The sequence below is a fragment of the Sylvia atricapilla genome, chromosome 12 (genome assembly GCF_009819655.1).
Source record: "Sylvia atricapilla isolate bSylAtr1 chromosome 12, bSylAtr1.pri, whole genome shotgun sequence".
Taxonomy (NCBI): Eukaryota; Metazoa; Chordata; class Aves; order Passeriformes; family Sylviidae; genus Sylvia; species Sylvia atricapilla.
In genome coordinates, this window is record NC_089151.1 from 2,881,750 (window position 1) to 2,891,503 (window position 9,754).

At 40.8% G+C, this 9,754-nt stretch overlaps 1 long non-coding RNA gene across 1 annotated transcript; it reads left to right on the plus strand.

Annotated features, from left to right (window-relative positions):
- Positions 1-5,622: 5,622 nt before the first annotated feature.
- LOC136366449 (uncharacterized) lies at positions 5,623-8,011 on the plus strand. Its single transcript, XR_010744532.1, has 3 exons — positions 5,623-6,338; positions 6,591-6,622; positions 7,443-8,011. It is a non-coding gene; the product is annotated as an uncharacterized lncRNA (long non-coding RNA).
- Positions 8,012-9,754: the final 1,743 nt, after the last annotated feature.

The following is a 9,754-nucleotide window of genomic DNA, read 5'->3' on the forward strand; positions in this document are numbered from 1 at the left end:
GTATTAAGCAGCCAAATCCCAATCCCCCAGCTGGAGAATCCCAGCAGCAGCTCTTCCCTCCCAGTTACCTTTGGCTGTGGTTGTCCTGTGGGAATTTAATTTCTGAAGAGCCACTGTGGGATTCCACCGGGCTGCTGGATTCCCCAAACAGTATTTATTTTAATTAATATTAAAGTCATAAGAGACTGAATTTTTCAAATGTCCCAATAACTCAGACTGTGAAATGAACTTTTCTGAAGCTGTGCTGCGAGGATCCTAAGGGATGCATGAGAATAATGTTCATGCAGAAAAGAGAGGTGTTCTGCAATCAAAGATTTTTGCTTTAAGATCTGGATGTATTCTCAATCAAGGAACTTTTCCTTTTCCTTTCCTTTCCTTTCCTTTCCTTTCTTTTTCCTTTTCCTTTTCCTTTTCCTTTTCCTTTTCCTTTTCCTTTTCCTTTTCCTTTTCCTTTTCCTTTTCCTTTTCCTTTTCCTTTTCCTTTTCCTTTTCCTTTTCCTTTTCCTTCTGCACTAACTAAAATCCAAGAGAGATCAGAAAAATTATTTTGCAACTTAAAAGTCCAGACTCCTCCAAACCTTGGGTATTTTAGAGTGAAATTAAAGAATGACAGTAAAGCAAGGCTAAAACACGGAGTAATCTCCCAACACCCCAGGAATGCTTCCAGGAGGACACAGTTCCAGTGAGGTTGGATCTGAATGTACAAAAGGGGTTCCTTGTTTTCCAGGAATAAAAGGAGATTTTAAAAAGCAGAATTTAAGATTGGCAGGAATTAAACAAACATAAGAGGAGGGGTTTTTTTGGGGGGGGTCTGAGGCTGGTACTAGCAGGTGGACACACATCCTTCTTTCTGGGGATGCCTCCTCCTACCCACAGCAACACCTGAATCCCGTGCCTGGACAATGTCACTGAGTCCATGCCACAGATCCAGTCCCTGCTGCACGCCGCTCATATTCCCCTTTGTTCTCCACAAATTCATCAGGAATAAAAAATACTATCTCTCTCCTCCATCCGGTGAGGAGCTGCTCCTCACCAGGCACGTTTCTCATGGAGCAGCCTCTTGCTGGAGAAGATGGCTCCGTGCCACCCTTGACCAAGGCTGCGCTTGAACCGGGTGACCCAGAAGTGAAAGGCTCGGTGTCACGCTGCCAGCTCCCCCAGCCATCTGTCCCCCTTCAGTGAGCTTCCTTCCAAATTCCCCGCACACTTCATAAACATCCCGGCCCTCCTCACCCCTCCAGCTGCCCTCTGCCTCTAGAAGAAACAGCAGTTCCAAGGAAATACCACTCATTTCTTTTTAATATATATATATTTTTTTTCCAGGCGCGTTCAAGCCGACATCTGGGATTTGACAGAGCGAAAGCCTTTTTCATCCATCCTGCCTTTTAGACCTGGTGCTTTAAACCAACCGTCCTGAAGATGGAGAAGTCAGGGATAAGCTGGTGGAGATGATGTGGTGCACGGTAGCAAAACCGTCTTTGAAGACCAACAATAAAGCAAACTTCCATTTCCTTCCCATAACATGGTCATGTCACAACCCCGAGAGCTCCACCTTCCCTTTCAAGAGGCTCGAAAGTAGGACTTCAGACAAAGAAAAATAGTCTCAGGTGGGTTCACCATGGATCATTTTGACTATAATTTAAACATTTAAATGTCAATGCTTAGTCATAGACAAGACATGATTCTTATCTATCTCCATGTGGCTTCCAGCAGAAAAAAAAATTTTGAACCTGTGCCATTTCCTGTTGGAGAGAGCTTAAACACAGGGGTGACAAGGGCACATCTATTTTGGAGCCCTATTTTAAAAGCCTCCGAGATATCACAGAAATCAACTGGCACAAACAGAGGACTCGGAGTTTCTTTCATGGTGGTGGCAAATTCCGTCTATCAATGAAACACATACTTAGCGAAGCGGAAGTGAGCACCAGCAATACTTCAATCAGCCCTGGCAGATGTGTACATTATTCCGTTTGATCTCCTAGGATGCTGGATTTAGATGATATAATACATTCTGGTTATCTCCCTCGAAGCTGGAGGGACGTAAGGAGATATCCACTTTCACAAGATAAAATTAGCACCTCTTTATTTTCCACATAAACATTCCTCCTTTTTATTTTTTTAATTTTTCTTTTTTTTTTTTTTTGCCCTTTTCTTTTCACAGGAAAACGCTGATTAGAGTTACAAAGCATACCAAGGGGTATGAGTTTATTCATATTCAACCCAAATCCTATTTATAATATCAAGGAAATAACATTGGTATTACACAGAGCAACTTGGACAGCCGAGATGGAGGAACAGTGAGCTCTGTTCAAGGCAGGTCCCTTCAAAAGCACCAAAAGCCGTTGTTTTCCAAAGTCATGATGGGAAAGCAAAGATTTGGCTTAAAACTGGACAATTGCACAAGAAAAATGGTCAGCCCACACCGATTCTGTTATTTTTGTGTATTTTTCGACATCATCATATTGAAGCCACGAGTTTAAGGTACAAAATGTGGAACCCGAATTTAAGGCAATGCATTTTCTTCTGTAACCCCGTGATCTCAACTCTCACCTACCACGAATACCTACAAATATCACCCAGATTTTCATATAAAACTCTTACTTATGGATAGATTTAAAGTTTTCGAGCAGCCCAGTGAGAAGTTATTTTTGTTAAAGTTGGAGCGTGGACCTCTTGGGCACGGGAAACGCGTTCCTGGGTAGATCTGTGTGAATAAAGGATTGTTTGGTTCTCTTGCCTCTCCAAACAATTGGGGGAGAAAAATGGTTTCCGTTGGATTGAGCATTTTGTACGGACTGGAAAGCCTTAATGGACCTTTGAACTTTTTTAAAATAAAGGAATCCACGCCACTATCTGCAATGCTCCCATGAATGTCAAAAAAAAAAAGAAGAAGGTGGTGACCTTCAAAAGGCTTTTGATGGGGAGAACAATTCAGAGAAATCAACACAACTTTTTTCCAAATGTTTCGGTCAATTTGAGTCTCCGCGTTGGAATTTGGGAGGAAAAGCACGGCTGAGGTAATTTTGCTGTTGTGTTTATGAAAAATCACATCAAGGGCTTTGTGGGGCGGATTTCACGCTGATGATTGACTGATTGATGTCCAGATTTATGAAAACAGTCATGGAATTATGGAGTTGTTATGGCTGGAAATGACCTCCCAAGGTCATTGAGTCCAACACTTGGATCTTGTTTGGGAACAGGACTCTAATATTGCTTTAAAATCCGTGTTATCTCAGAGCTGGTGGTTGAGGTGAGCTCTGAAGTCCCATTCCACTCACTCCTTGGGAATGATCTACTCAGCAGCACTGGCTTGGAAACCCGACATCAATTATCAGCAGAAAACATAAATAAAACACACCAAAAAATTTCTTACAGCCTCCACAACAACTTTTCCCTCAGCAAATCCCCTTTACATTCCCGTGGCAGATACAAACCGAAGCCACAGGAGATAGGATCTGTTGAAATATGATGTGAGGCCTTATCAGGATCTGGCTTTGTGCTGCTTCCCAACATGAAGCTTTCCAGTTTAATACACGGTGACAGAGCGAGATCCTTTTACAGGGGGGAAGCTGAGATCGTTTTCAAGCCCGAGTTTAGCAACTTCTCAAATGTCTGCTGTTGTCTGTGCCGTTAATTGGCCCCGTGGCCGCAGTTTGTGTGGGCTGCCCATTATAATGTCAATAAATCCAGGGACTGGGAGTGAAATTCGATGCAGAAATGGGCTGAGGGGTTCGTTCTGAGAGTTTGGCCCAGTGTGCTGGTCATGGGGTTGGGGTGGACAACGTGGGATAACCTCGCACAGTGTAAAAGTGAAGGTTTCTGGAGGAAAAAAAATCAAAGCAGCAGCTTTTCTGAATGGGATGTCACCAAAAAATGGCCATTTAATGGTATTAGCTTTTCTATGGAGAGAAGGCAGCTGGAGAAAGTGATTTTTCCTTGCTCACCTCCAATGTTCCTGAGTCATTGAGGGCTCCAGTGTTTCCCTGTGTGGGACAAGAGCTGATTTTCCTGCTGGCATAAAATTTCAGAGGGAAGATCTCATTTTGTGGTATTCTCAGCATTCTGAGACGCTGCCATGGGGAGCAGAGAGGGAGAAGTGAAGGAATAAATCTGATGGGGAGAAAATACTGTGTCAGTGCAGGGTGGGAAGCCATATCTCACTCATCAGTGACATTTCACTTTTGAATCCAAGCAGAAAAAATGCCCCAAGACCCAGTAAAAAAACAGCAGCAAAACCCAGCCCCAAATTTTGCATCATCCCTGAAAAAAAAATTGTTGCCCTGAAAACACCCTGCCTGGAAATGTCAATTAATGGCAGAGACGCCAAGCTCTGGGAGAAGCTGGGAGGTGGCAGAGGGTGATGTCAAGCCCAGGGACACCTCTTCATGCCACCACTATGATATATACAATTATCATGATAAAGATAATTATCATAATAATGATAATTATCAGGGAGACACCACCACTTGTTTGTCTTTCCACTCCCAGCAAAAGTTTGTCTTCAGTGGTCCAGATTTTTACATTTCCATCTAAAAATTGCATTTTCTGAAGGAGTGCGCTGGGGAGGAGAAAATAATTATGAAATGCATGAAAAGAGATGAAATCAAAACTGCTCTTCAGGTCAAGATCTTGTAAAATCTGCAGATTTATTCCCTCAGAAATCAAAGCAGTGATAAGAGAAATTTGGTGTGTGCATGTGGTTTATTTAAATTTCAGCTGTTGCATCCCCCCTGAGAGCTCGGATTTCCTGGGGCTCACGGAGCCCTCCCAGCCCAGAGCCACAATTAGCTGCAAGAAGCCAAATTTTGGGGGTTTCCTCATTAACCTGTCATGTCAAACACTGGATGATAAGATGGTGAAAATCGGAGGGGGAGGAGCGGCGATGGAGGGGTAAAAGTTCATTTTGCCAGGCAAACAAACAGCGAGTCACTTGATTTTACTAATTATCCTCCCCTGTGGCTCTCCCAACCATTATTTTTCCCCCCCATCAGCGTAAGAAGTGACAAGATAAGATAGGAGCTGGTATTTTCTAAACTATCCCAGCCCAGGGCACAGCCAGATAATATGAGGGTTCATTTGAAAGAGCCCGCAGAAGATTAATTGATTTTCTTCGTGTCGGAGCCATCGCTCATTAGAAAAATAACCGCTGGGATTGTTGGGAATGGGTGTCAGGGCACTCTGGAATGCCCCTCTCCAAGCCCTGTCCTAGGAACAGCTCTCGGGGTGAAGAAAGGTGATTTATTTGCAATAAAAGGGCGAATTATTTATAATAATAGGGAATTATAAATGCCTTGCTATAAATTTTGTGTCCGATTCACAGCTCGAGGACATCACTGGGTGGGTAACGGTTGGCTCACATGGTTTATAGATTTTAATGATCTATTAAATTATGAACTAACACCTGTGCACCTTTCAGTCCTGTGATTTCCCAAAATTATTGGTTGGGGATAGGGTTGACTGGCCAAAAAACCACTAATTTTTTTCCATGGTGATTATCTCAATCATCTCCAACCCGTGTTCCCTCTTTTTGAGGTCAAAGAGAATTTTCTTCCATGCAAAAGCCTCAAACCTTGTGATAGATGTCCAGTAAGAAATCAGTGTCTCAAAGACAAGGGAGGGGAAAAAGGCAAATTTAATGATTCTGTGGTTTGCCAAAGACCTTACATTAAATCAGCAAATAAACATGAAATATGCCCTGCTTAAAAAAAGATAACTGCTTTTTTTTAAAATTCACTATTTAATAACTTAATGGATCTTTGAGCATGTGTTACCTTTTTTTATGAGCTTTTAGAGCTTCCAACCTCACCAGGGCACAGCAACAAGCAGCTCAAAGCCAGCGGGACCATTAAAGACGTAAAAAGTCAGAACTCCCAATATCAAATTTGATCCCAGAAAAAAAAAAAAAAAAAAATAAAAGCACTGTGCCAGAACAGATCTATAAAGCACATTTCAGCAACAAGTTACAGCTGCTGCTGTGTATTTATAGCTTTGGGACCCAGAAAAAAAAAAAAAAATTAGAAACCAAAACACAACAGACTGGAAAGAGTAGAAAGGATTGGAAACAGCAAATTTGTCAATGTTTTTTCCTCGCTGCTGAGTCGCTGCTGCTTTAGATTAGCCCTGTCCCCTGCAATTTGACAGTAGCGCCGTGAACCTGCAGCTCGCGGATCCCGGCCGAAGATAGGGAGAAAGGAGGAGGAATTCAGGGAATGTTTTTCCCTGGGAGAGAGCGGGGAAGAGCGGCCAAAGGGACCCGGGGCTGCGGTGACAGCGTTAACACTTCCCAGAGCCGAGGACCCCGCCGCTGGAATGGCATTGCCCACCCTGAAAGTGAGAAGGTAAAGTTTATTTTTTCTGCTTTTTTCCTCCCCTTTCTCTCATATACAGAAGGGATCAAGACCACCAAGAGCGGCCCTCCTTTTTTTTTTTTTTCTTTCCTTTCTTTCTCTTTTTTTAATTTTTTTTTTTCCACGATGATGTACAATTTGCATTTGTTAATAACCAAAAAAACCCCACCAAAACCCAAAACCTCTCTGAGGTCATCCACCTAGATTTGATTTTTTTTCTTTCTTCTTTTTTTCTTCGAACAGGAAACGTGTTTCAGATGTTTGAAGGTTCAAAAGTAAGCCTTGATAATCTTTCTCCCAATTTACCGCGCATTGACAACCGTCAAACATTTTCTGCCTTGAGAGCTGAGGGATTGCTTAATATTCTCATTTTTACATCGCGCAAACCCCTGGCTCCTGGGATTTGCTCCCTAATTCCAAGGAAAACTGCCTGGGGAAGAGCAACCCAGCCTTCACCCCCTGGCCACTCAGGAGCTGGTTGGGATGAGCGCTCCAAGGAGGGCTTTTGAGGGTTTGCACGAGGAGTTTGGGGTTGGATGAGCATGGAAAATGAAACTTTCCACTTCCCAGTGCCTCGGAATAAATCTGTGTTTTTCCAGGTTTCCTTAGATAAAATAAAGTAATCAGTGTTTCCAGGTTCCTGCTGTCAGCGCCGCGCTTGGAATTCAAATGATCGCTGGTTTTCTTTTCTTAGTTTAACTTCCATAGGAAAGCCTGGTAATATTCCACTAATATTCCCCAGGAATTCCTCTCTGGGCACTGCAGGTGATGCCTGAGACTCTGGGAAAGGAGGAATCCAGGATTTCTGCCTGGGTTTGGCCCTGGGGCAGCCACGATACGGTTTTTCCCAACAGTTATTCCCAGTTCTCACCTGGAATTTATTTCAGTTTCTGCTCTGCTCTTTATTCCCGTTTCTCATCTTAAATATGCACCAGTTTTTGTATCATTTAAAGAGCCTAAACCCAGTTCACGATAATCAACAAGCATGAGGATAAAATTAAATTAAGGAAGCGCTTCGTTAAAAAAATAACAAAATTGACAGCTAAATTTTTTTAGTTAATTATCTTTTGTCTTATATTATAATTTGTCTTGCAGAAAAATCACGTGGATTCCAGTGCAGATTTATCTGGAAAAAATGCTGAAGGATTATTCTATTATTTTATTAAAATCTATTATATTGAGGATATTGCTGGTCTATGTATTTATGATTTTAATAACATTTTACTGGGATGTGGAAAACCTGTTTAGACTTAAGTACCAAAGGAGAAGGTTTTGCTACTCCTGCAAAGGCAAACTGAGCCCAGAAAATATTTTTCTTCCTGAATTAAAACAACAATTTTCTGAGTTACTTTGTACCTCCTAATAAATGACAGTTTTTCTTTCTAAGCCTTCCAGAAGCGAAACCTGACTTCTGACCTGGAATGCAAAGGCAGAGCTAATCCAGCGTTAAAAATCAATGCTAAACTTACACAGAATCACAAATAAATTGAAAGAAATTTGTATTATTTTTAGCATTTTGGCAACCTCAGAGTATGCCCTGCCTTTGTTCTGTGAAAAGCTTAGCACTGAAAATACAGTTGGATGTTATAAAGATAAAATATAGAAATAGGAAATATTTTCTAGTGGCATAAATAGCATTCGTTTTTTGTGTGATGATAATTTTTAAAAAAGAAGTGAAAAACTAAACTATAAAAGATGTTTAATCCCCATTTTTAGGTTAAATATTGGCTGCTTTGCATTAAGAAAAGTGCATCACAGGTACAAAACTGACACCCAGCCTATGAGCAAAAATACCCTCATTGAATCTAAAATATGGATTTTGGGAATTTCATTAATTCTGACAATAAATTACCTGGTCGTTTTTTAAAATCAAAAAAACCCCCAAATTTTACCAGCGAGTTCCAGATAAAAATGACATCCCCTCGTTCTGGGCACATCCCCTGTAACAAATGGGGGGAGTTTGCAGATGACCACAAATATATTGGAAAAAAAATTGTGTAAACCAAAGGCAGGGATATTTTCCAAGAGAAACACCTGGAAGGTGTAAATCAAAACTGTTGTAAACACGTCAGGGGGAACATACGACAGGCACAGGGCTGGCTGTGCATCCCGGCCCACGGAGCTTTGGAAATCCAAATGGATAAATCAGGGATCAACCCCGGGCTGATAAACAGCTCTTGGATAGAAAGGAGAGATCTTCTCCCCCTGCAGAGACAGCAAAAGATGGATTTGGGACCTTTGGAGAAATCCAGGAGGTCATTCAGAATAATGGGATTTAAAAAAAAAATCAAAACTGCTGCTCAAAGAAATATTGAAAGTCGAGCTCTTGTGGCTTTTTTGATTTGTTCAAATCAGCAGCAAAATTAATAACTGTAATAATTTATTTATTTTCTTAGAAATGCTTTCCAAGCATTTATTTCCCCAGTTTAACCTTCCTAATTGGCAATGAAATGTAAAGATCTTTTACACCTACATGATAATTAACATTTATGTTGTATTTTACCTCTGCATGATATTTTACATCTGCATTATTTTTACATCTGAATTGTATTTTGCATCCACATTCTATTTTAATCTAAATTGTATTTTACATCTACATTGTATTTTTTATCTACATTATATTTCACATCTACATTGTATTTTCTATCTAAGTTTGATTTTCTATTTACATTATATTTCACGTCTACATTTTACAGCTAAATTGTATTTTCCATTTACGTTGTCATTTATAACTACACCGTATTTCACATCCATGTAATATTTTACATCTACACTATATTTTACATTGTATTTCACATCTCCCTTGTATTTTACACCTACATGTTGTTTCTCATCTATGTTATATATTAAATTTCAATGACCAAAAGCTCACAGCAAAGCCAAAGGGACAGAAGAAGAAATTTGGGGGGAGCATATTGCTGAAAAACCTCTGTGCCGAAAAAAAAAAAATAAAAATCCCTAAAACTGGGATTTTCCCTTATGGACTGAAAGAAACCCTATTAAAATCCTATCTTCTGGAAAGCGTCAGAGAGGCAGGAGGTTGGTAAACATTATAAAAACAACCCCTCATAAAATTTTTATTGCTTTACATTTCTGTACATTTTACGGCCGGTGCGGGGGGAAAAGAGCGACAGCGATTTCTCCGCCTCGAGAGGAGGCAGGAACTTTTTTTTCCCCCCCCTCACTTTGTCCTCATCCAAATAAATAAAAATGTTTGAAGCCTGTTCATTCCTCAGGCATTCGGGGGAATGGTTCCCTGCTTCAGAAAGATCCAAGGAAAAGCTGAAGGCTAAATGAACCTCACGACGTTAATCTGGGTGTTATAAACAACTATTGTCCTTTTTGGACGCTGCAACATTTTTTTTTTTTTTGCAGTGTGTTTTGTTTCATATCCACATGTTTTCTGA